The sequence below is a fragment of the Centruroides sculpturatus genome, unplaced genomic scaffold, assembly GCF_000671375.1.
Source record: "Centruroides sculpturatus isolate CEXI.00-Female unplaced genomic scaffold, Cexi_2.0 scaffold1348, whole genome shotgun sequence".
NCBI classification, from domain to species: Eukaryota; Metazoa; Arthropoda; class Arachnida; order Scorpiones; family Buthidae; genus Centruroides; species Centruroides sculpturatus.
In genome coordinates, this window is record NW_019385580.1 from 53,186 (window position 1) to 62,086 (window position 8,901).

At 26.4% G+C, this 8,901-nt stretch overlaps 1 protein-coding gene across 1 annotated transcript in view; it reads right to left on the bottom strand.

Annotated features, from left to right (window-relative positions):
* LOC111640302 (E3 ubiquitin-protein ligase RNF123-like) overlaps positions 1-1,044 on the bottom strand; it is a 42,639-nt gene extending 41,595 nt beyond the window's left edge. Inside the window, exon 1 of the mRNA XM_023386310.1 lies at positions 941-1,044. The gene's annotated coding sequence lies outside the window, so the exon portion shown is untranslated. The remainder of the gene's footprint in view (positions 1-940) is intronic.
* Between the last annotated feature and the right edge of the window lie 7,857 nt (positions 1,045-8,901).

Here is an 8,901-nt window from a genome sequence, read left to right on the forward strand (position 1 = left end):
ATTCAATTTGTCCCATATTGGAAAAGGGAAAAAACAGCCTTTATTAGACCTCTTGTACAAATATCGACATGTCTTTGCCACTCACGATTATGATTTGGGATATTGTCAAGTCGTGGAACACGAAATCAATACCGGAGATACTTCTCCCATATACCAACCTCCATAACGAATACCCTATGCTCAAAGAGAAAAAATGAATGAAATCATTGATGAGTTATTAGATCATGGAATAATATCGCACTCAAATAAATAAGTTTATATTATTTTCTTTATTTTTCTCATAAATGCATTTCAATCTTCCAATCCTTATCAGTATGTTAATACACTTCATAGGACAAATTGTTCCAAATGCTGCTTTACAAAATTTCTTCATTACATTCAAGTTTTCTTCTACATTTTATCTTGGTTTATCAAATTTTTATATTTTTAATATAATTTAAATATCTGACTTTGGTAAATAAAAAGATAAGAATAATTCTTCTTAACTTTTTAAATATATTTAATGTAAAGTTTTATATATTTTTTTGTTGATTTTGGATTTTAAAAATCAGATTTTGCTATTCTGCAGAAGAATTTCAGATTATATGGCATCATATTTTGTTATAAATAAATATTTATATAAAATTAAAATAGATCCATTTTTATAAATAATTAAACAGATAATCTATAGACTAAACAAATTTACTAATAATTCATCATGAAATAATAAATATTGCTTTATAAAGCACAAGGAATCAAATTATTGACTCAACTTATAATAGAATATATTTATTTTTTATAGTAATAAGTTAGTTTTTCTTCATTTTATTTCATTTATTATTATTTAGTAAAAAATAACTATTAAAATATATTTTTTTATATCATTATATTGTAGTTTTTAATGAATAAATAATGAAATGAAATTACTGTATATAAAGGATATATTAATCATAGACCTTACTCCTAATCTATCTTTATCAATTACTAAGCTTCCAACATTGCTGCTGCCATCAAAAATTACATGTGAAGGTCCAAGTCGTCCTTCCTCATCTATAAAATATTAAAAATTAATAACAAAGAATGATTTAACAAACCTAAACCTAATAATAATTTTATTTTTAAATGTTTAATAAAGTTTCATATTAATTAACTGAAACAGAAGAATTCTTATTGTAATTGCTTTTGGACCTATAATGATGATAATAAATAAGAGCAAAACATTAAATAAATAATATTGTCCTATTACTTCAGGAGATATAAAAGCTAAAAAGCACAATATTACTGCTTTTAATTAATGCTGGTTATAGGTAATTGCTTATTTATTTGCTAAAATGTACATTTTGTTTTTTAAGTTTTTTTCATATATTTTACATGTTGCATGATAGATTGCAATAATTGATTGCTGATAAATCATTGCTATCATGCCTATTGTAGCCAAGTCTTATCAATAAATCTAATTCAGATATATTGATAAAACAATTAAAATTTTAAAAAGTAATTTATGTATGTAAATGTATTATATTTACATAGATGGCCTATTCTATTAGGTTGAAAACGTTAGTGTTTTGTTTAAACATATCTCAGCAATAAAGGTGTATTGATGGTTTATTATACTTACATTTATTATTAATTTTGAGCTATTTGGTCTTGTTTTACACTGAAATAACCAATCACATTTATTGATGAAAAACAAATAAAAATTTGAAACTGCATTTTAGATCAATTGGTCAATAATAAGTAAAACTTCAATAAGCTCCATTATTAATTTGTTCATTTGAAATTTTAATATTCAAAATTTGCATTTTCCTTTTTAATATGCCCATTATCAGCAGTTGATAAGAATTTAAGAATCTGACTATAGGCAAATTTTAAATTTTTCTACAGTTTCAATTACATAAGTTAAAGGAAATCCTAATACAAAGATATAACAAAGAACTAAACCTTAATATAGTATTCAATCTATCAGTTTTTATATCTCAATTATTATATAACATTGAAAAGTTTTATTTGAGTAAGATGAATTAATAAACAACAGAAACTCTGTAATTCAAAACTCCAAGTTATCCAATATGTTTTTAAAAAAAAGCAGAACATGTAGATTTGTATGTACTATAGAGTATAATACACAAACCAAACTCTCCAGGTAACTGAAAGTTACTATGTCATCTGTCAATTGTAGTGCTACTTAACTATGTTAAGCAGCACTACAATTAACATTATGTTAGATTTTGAGTAAATTAATTTACTTACAATACAGTAATTGACTTACAGTATTTATTGTGAATGAAACTTTAAATGAACAGTGCTTGATGCACTCAAAACTCAAAAACAAATGCTTTTCTAAATTATTTGAAAGACCCCTGGTCCTATCAAGTTTCCTGTGTAAATTCAATAATTTATATACAACCAAGTACAAACTTACCATATTTTATGGCATATAAAATGAAAAAACCCTGCAACTTATATATAAAGTTGCAATCTCCCATAGATAAATGAATTCCCCAAAAGGCCTTCAGTAGGCTACAGGTAATCTTTACCTACCTAATTCTTGAATAAAAATGTTATTACTTAATTAAATACATCATCATCATTATTATTAATTTTTCTATAGGCAAAATATATTGCTTTTGTACATATATTGAATATTTTAATAATAAATTTTAAATACAAAAACATCCAGACACACTGTAAAATATATGACTTACTTCCAACTCCAAACCAAAACAGTGCTTATTTCAATATAATTTCATTCACTAACATTCAAAAACGTTAGTGAATGAAGTTATATTGAAATAAGCACTGCTTTGGTTTGGAGTTGGAAGTAAGTAATAAATTTTAATTGTAATTGACTTTTTTAATAAAAGCAAGCATTTTAATTTTAATTTTTTTTTATAAAACCAAAATATAGTAAAAAAAATTTGGGGTCAAGGATTAAAGGTGCAAAATGTTTTAAATATGCTAAAAATATTTTCCTAAATATTATATGTTGAAATGGAGTGTGTTTTATATGACATAAATACAGTAATCATCTACATACAATTTTATATGTATTGACATCTATATTTTATTGTAATTTCATAAAACTATTAGGAATATTTTCTTTATATTATTCTAAATAAAATAAAAGCATTAATGTTAAATTGTTTCCATTTAATGCTTTAATAATAATTTTTAAATAAATTTCATCTAAAAATATCAATAATTACAAAGTTTATTCAAATCAAATAATTTATTACCATAATTAAGAATCAGTCCTGTTACAAAGGAAACTAAATACGTAAAGTCACAACAAAGAAATACATATATTAGAAACAAATGAACTCTGTGAAAACTAATAAAAACTTTTCCTATTATATAAAGGGTGTCTATCAACTACCAAGCAGACTATACCATTGGATTCTTTGCTAATCTTCTTGGAGAGTAGAATATTTGGTGAAGAAATTATATAATTTTACTATTATAGTAGGATCCAATTGAAATAGATCCCTGTAAAATTCCCTTCAATTTACAGTATGACAATGTAGAAATCCCAAATTGTATTCTAAGCTTTTCACTGCCCAAACATGAACAAATCAGTTGAGAATGTGAGATCCGGAATTTTATTAACTAAAATTTTAATTATCTTTTTCCTTATGTTTATGTAACGAATTGGAAGAAAAAACGATCTTAGCTGGAAATGTGTAAACCTTCCTGTCATAACCATCATATTGTCCTCACATAACTTGCAGCTCAACTTGCACAAAAGTTTATAGTTAGCATCCAAAATTTGTCACTTGTTTAGGTCTCTGGAAAACCTATAACCTAAAATTTAGCTCATAGAACATTCGATCACGTGATGGAATTTCCCCACAAAAAGCTATAAAAGACTGTTCTTACCCCCTCTCGGGGGAGTCTCTTATTGAAAGCCAGATTGACAACATCGAGTCGAATCTATGAACCCGCCGAAATTCTGATCCTCCAACATTGATATCCATTCGTCGCCAGAGTCGTGAACTTATATATTTGTGCTCATTAAGACTTTTTATGGGATACTTCTGTGCTTACATTCCTTAATCATCATGGAAACCTACAAAGAGGTATGAAAAAGTGTGTAAACTCTCTCCTGAGCTGTTAGGCGGTTTAATGTCGAGATTTGTATAGTAGTTTTGTTGATTTGATTATTTTAATAAATTCTTGTTTTATTTGTTAAAATGGTAGACTCCTTTACTCGTATGCAGCCTTTACCTTATCGTCGACCCCAAATACTCTCCCTCCACTCGACCGACATTTGAGAGTCCCAACCCTTGGGACCATTATCATAAAATAAGCAATCCTGACAGTGAGCAGGTTTAATGACCTGTTGGTTCACAATAAACTGAAAATTATTCTTGACATAATTTACACAAACTATGTTTGATATCCAAATAATATCTGTCCACTAATATGAAAAAACAGTTTAATCGGAAAGACGTAAAATCTCAATCTTGTGTGGAATTTGGAAATTAATAAAACTGCTTGATGGAAGAAAATTTAAATTATTTACATACCATGAATGATATTTTGAATTTAATAATCTATTCCTTCCTTGGTCCAACACACTATTAAACATGTTTTCTATTAAAATAGCAAATCCATAATTCCAGTCATCTTTCAAAAGGTCAAATAAAACATGTGAAATCTCAAATCTAGCTAATAACAAACTAAATTTATTAAGCCAATTATTATGATAATTCATTTTTATCTTATATATTCTTTTTAGCTCATCCATAGTAAAATTAATCAGGATGTTATTACTATAAGTAATTATTTTTAAAAATTTTATGATCCTTATCACCAAGAAAGGCTCTAGTATTAATCTATTTGTGTCATGACACATAGCATAACCAGAAACTGCTCTGTCCAAACAATATAATTTCCTTATGTGAATTAATTGAATTTTCTCAAGGTGGGTTAACCAATCAATTCCTCACATTGGAAGAGCATAGCTTATTGAATTTAATACAAGTGAGAAAAACAACTGAAATTGACTTTATACTCAGTTGATTTTCATTATTGATTGTAAATAGATTCAATTATTTATTATTTTGACAGCTTTATTCTTAACATGTTGAAAATGGTTTTTAAATGATAAGAAAGCAGTAAACTATACTCCCAAATAAGAAATTTCATCAACAACCAGCAACTTAATATTTTGTATAAAAGTCATGATCTTCATGATCTTGTTTAGCAAGTCAACCACCCTTTTGAAACATTAAAATTTGCATTTTAATAATCTAACTAAACACCAACCGTATGCCGAAAATCTATCGGGCTAGTTTAAGGCTAATTACTAAATGAATTACGTAACCAATTTGTCACTAGAGGTAAGCGTTAGGCGCCATCTCTTATTAACATTAATAATTATAAATAAATTAATTAATTTAAATAATTTAGAAGCACTGGGAGAAAAAATCGGCCCGGAGCGGAACTCGAACCCACAACTCCTGCTTACCGTGCAGATGCGTTGCCAGTTACGCTATCCAGTCTATTTTTTTCTCCCAGCGGTTCTAAATTATTTAAATTAATTAATTAATTTATAATTATTAATGTTAATAAGAGATGGCGCCTAACGCTTACCTCTAGTGCCAAATTGGTTACGTAATTCATTTAGTAATTAGCCTTAAACTAGCCCGATAGATTTTCGGCATACGGTTGGTGTTTAGTTATGTTATATATATCGGGTTTAGCAATGTTTATATGGAAAACAGTTACATTTTTTGTATGAAAATTTGTTATAAAAATTAATATTGAGTACTCACATGAGTAGATATCCGTATTTAATTATTACTGTATTCCAAAATTTTCTTATAAAAGTACAGTTTTTTAAATATCTCCCACGAGTTTGAGCAAATAATTATCATTTTTTAAATACAATAGAAATAACGCATTAATATCATTCGCTTTATACATCAAAAAGTAATTTAAAGAAGAAAAACACGTCAAACAGAATATACGTGTAATGTTCTGTTCGTGAATTATATACATATATATATATATATAATTCACAAATAATATATATATATTTAATATACAATAAAAGTTTTCAAAGAAATTCATTATACACTTAATACTATTTTCATTTATCGCCTAACACTGTGGAACATCAACTCCTAAACAATGCATTTACTTGACTCTTATTTGTCTTTGACATCATCACTTTATTTTCATGTTTATTTTATATAGCATCTATTTTTTTACTNTGCTCAGGCAAGTAAGTCAATTCTCATTATAATGGCCTTCAGACCAAATTCATTAGTTTAATTATTTTTTTAATTATAGCTTGAAAATAATGCAGTTAACTAAGCTTCAATTGATTAAAATGTAAGTTATTATAAAAGTAAATAAATCTTTGCTAGATTCCCTATTATATTAATTAACTAATACACTGATTCAGACAATGATATATATCAATACAAAATAAGAATTGAACATACAGATATTTAGTCATTGCTTTCAATAACTGTATATTTTCTCCATATAATTAAAATAATAATTCCATCTTACTAACAGAGTTTTCTGTTTTTCTCATTTCAGTAACACTTTGACTGAAAGAATTTTAAAAATTATCTATATATATATATATATAAAAATGGACATGTATGTCCCTATATCTCACGTTTTCGCCAAAACTACACATCGCACGTGAATGGTGTTTGTATGTAGTGGTAGCCCCAAGTCTCCATTCGTGCATAGGGGTGGTTGCGTCTCGATAGCTATAAGGGTGCGGGAGATATGAGGCTAAAAGTAGTTGAAAGTGGCTTTCTATTTCGAATGTTTTGTTCGATTTTTTCGAATTTGTTCGAATTAAATTCGAACATAAAATTCGAATTGGTTCGATTATAGAACGATTGAAAACGTTCCAGAAACGTTGAAATTTGTTCGTTTGACTAAACGTAAAAATTCTCTAATTAGTCTGGAAACGGGGGACCTAATTCTTGCATTCTGTGAAAACGGGTAAGATTAGCTATAATGTAATTATCTTAATCTTCACTATCGTTACTTTTTGCCCAGCGAAGCGGGTCCTTGCAGCTAGATTCTAGATTACTTAGAAAAACAGTCTTTTATATATATATAAAAAAAACTATACTATTACATACAAATAAAAACCCAGCGAAGCGGGATCTTGCAGCTAGTATAATATAATTTTTAAAATTTTTCCATATACAGTAAATAGTAAAAATAATAATACATCACTATTTTTATTCTTAATTTAACAACACATATTATAATACTAATCTGTACCTAAGACCTTCTTCAGGTAAAAAAAAAATCTACTTGAAGGTCTTAACAGATCAAAAACAGTAACAGATTTCTCACTTATGAGCAAGTTTCTAATTGCAAACTTCCACCTGGAAGTTTGCAATTAGAAACTTAAAATAGGAGCAGGATCTTTAATAATATTTGTAGTAAAAACTATGTATAGTTAAGTAGAAAAACTCTGTATAGTTAATTAAGACTAGTTAAGTAGAAAAACTCTGTATAGTTAAGAAAGCAATATTAATATTTAGTATTCACAATTTGTTTGTTATTTTTGACTATTTTATTTTATTTTTAATATTAGCAGCATTTGTATTAATTTTATTATTTACAAACATTATTTGGCTATTAATAGCATATATGTTATCAGTTAATATTTATATTTTGAACTTGTTCTATTTTGAAGTGTTCCATTTTTAGCCTGATGAAGATCATCAGGCTGAGTAGGCTTTGGCTGTTTATATGAGCAAGGTCTACTTAAGGTTGGTAAATTTTATTTTAATTTCTGCCTTGCTAATAGAAGATTAATTTGTCAGATTGATTCATGAAAGAATAAATGTACAGATTAAATCAATCATTTGTGCATTTTATTTGCCCGATCAACTAAACAGCAAGAAATTATACACTATTTTCACAATAAGTAAATTAAATTATAATTTGGGTGGTGCTGTCATCTTGTAATTAATTTAATAATTTAGAAACATCTGGAAGAAAAAGTTGATCTCAGTGGAACTTGAATCTGCACTTCATTAAAAGCCTGACAAGTACTAATAAATTTAACAATTGGAATTAAATTAAGTTTCAGACAAAGCATACAGGAATTGCAGATATTGATTTCTTTCTAAATCAAACTTTTTTCAAACGTTTCTAAATTATTAGTTAATTAAAATCTATTCATTAAATTTATTATATGTTGATGGTATTGCCTACTTTCAATGTTAAATCTATTACTAATTTAATTAAATTATTTTTATGTAAATTCTACTTTTGGTTTATTTACAGAGATGAATGTTTAATATTAAAGCAATGGTTTAAAAAAATGTTCCAATCATTCCAAAAATTTTATTAAACATAAATTAAAACTGTCAAGTTGATATAATTGTTATTAAATAAACAACAGTTAAATAATATAATTTCATATATACTTTCAAATTCTATAACACACATTGATTTTTTAACAAGATAAAAAGCAAATGAGGAAATAAATTAATAATATACAATAATGAATAAGTAGCATATTATTTATTCATTGTCATGTATTAGTTATTTGTTTTTGACATGGAATTAATAATTGAATACTAAACACATTATATATAATGAGTGCAAATTAAAACTCTTTTCATATAAATTATATTAAATAACTAGCCAATGAGCCTGGCGTTGCTCAGGCAAGTAAGTCAATTCTCATTATAATGGAGAATTAACTTAATTGATGATAACCTTACTTCAATAAAATGATTAATTTTAAATTCTAAAAAANAGTGCAAATTAAAACTCTTTTCATATAAATTATATTAAATAACTAGCCAATGAGCCTGGCGTTGCTCAGGCAAGTAAGTCAATTCTCATTATAATGGAGAATTAACTTAATTGATGATAACCTTACTTCAATAAAATGATTAATTTTAAATTCTAAAAAAACTTGTT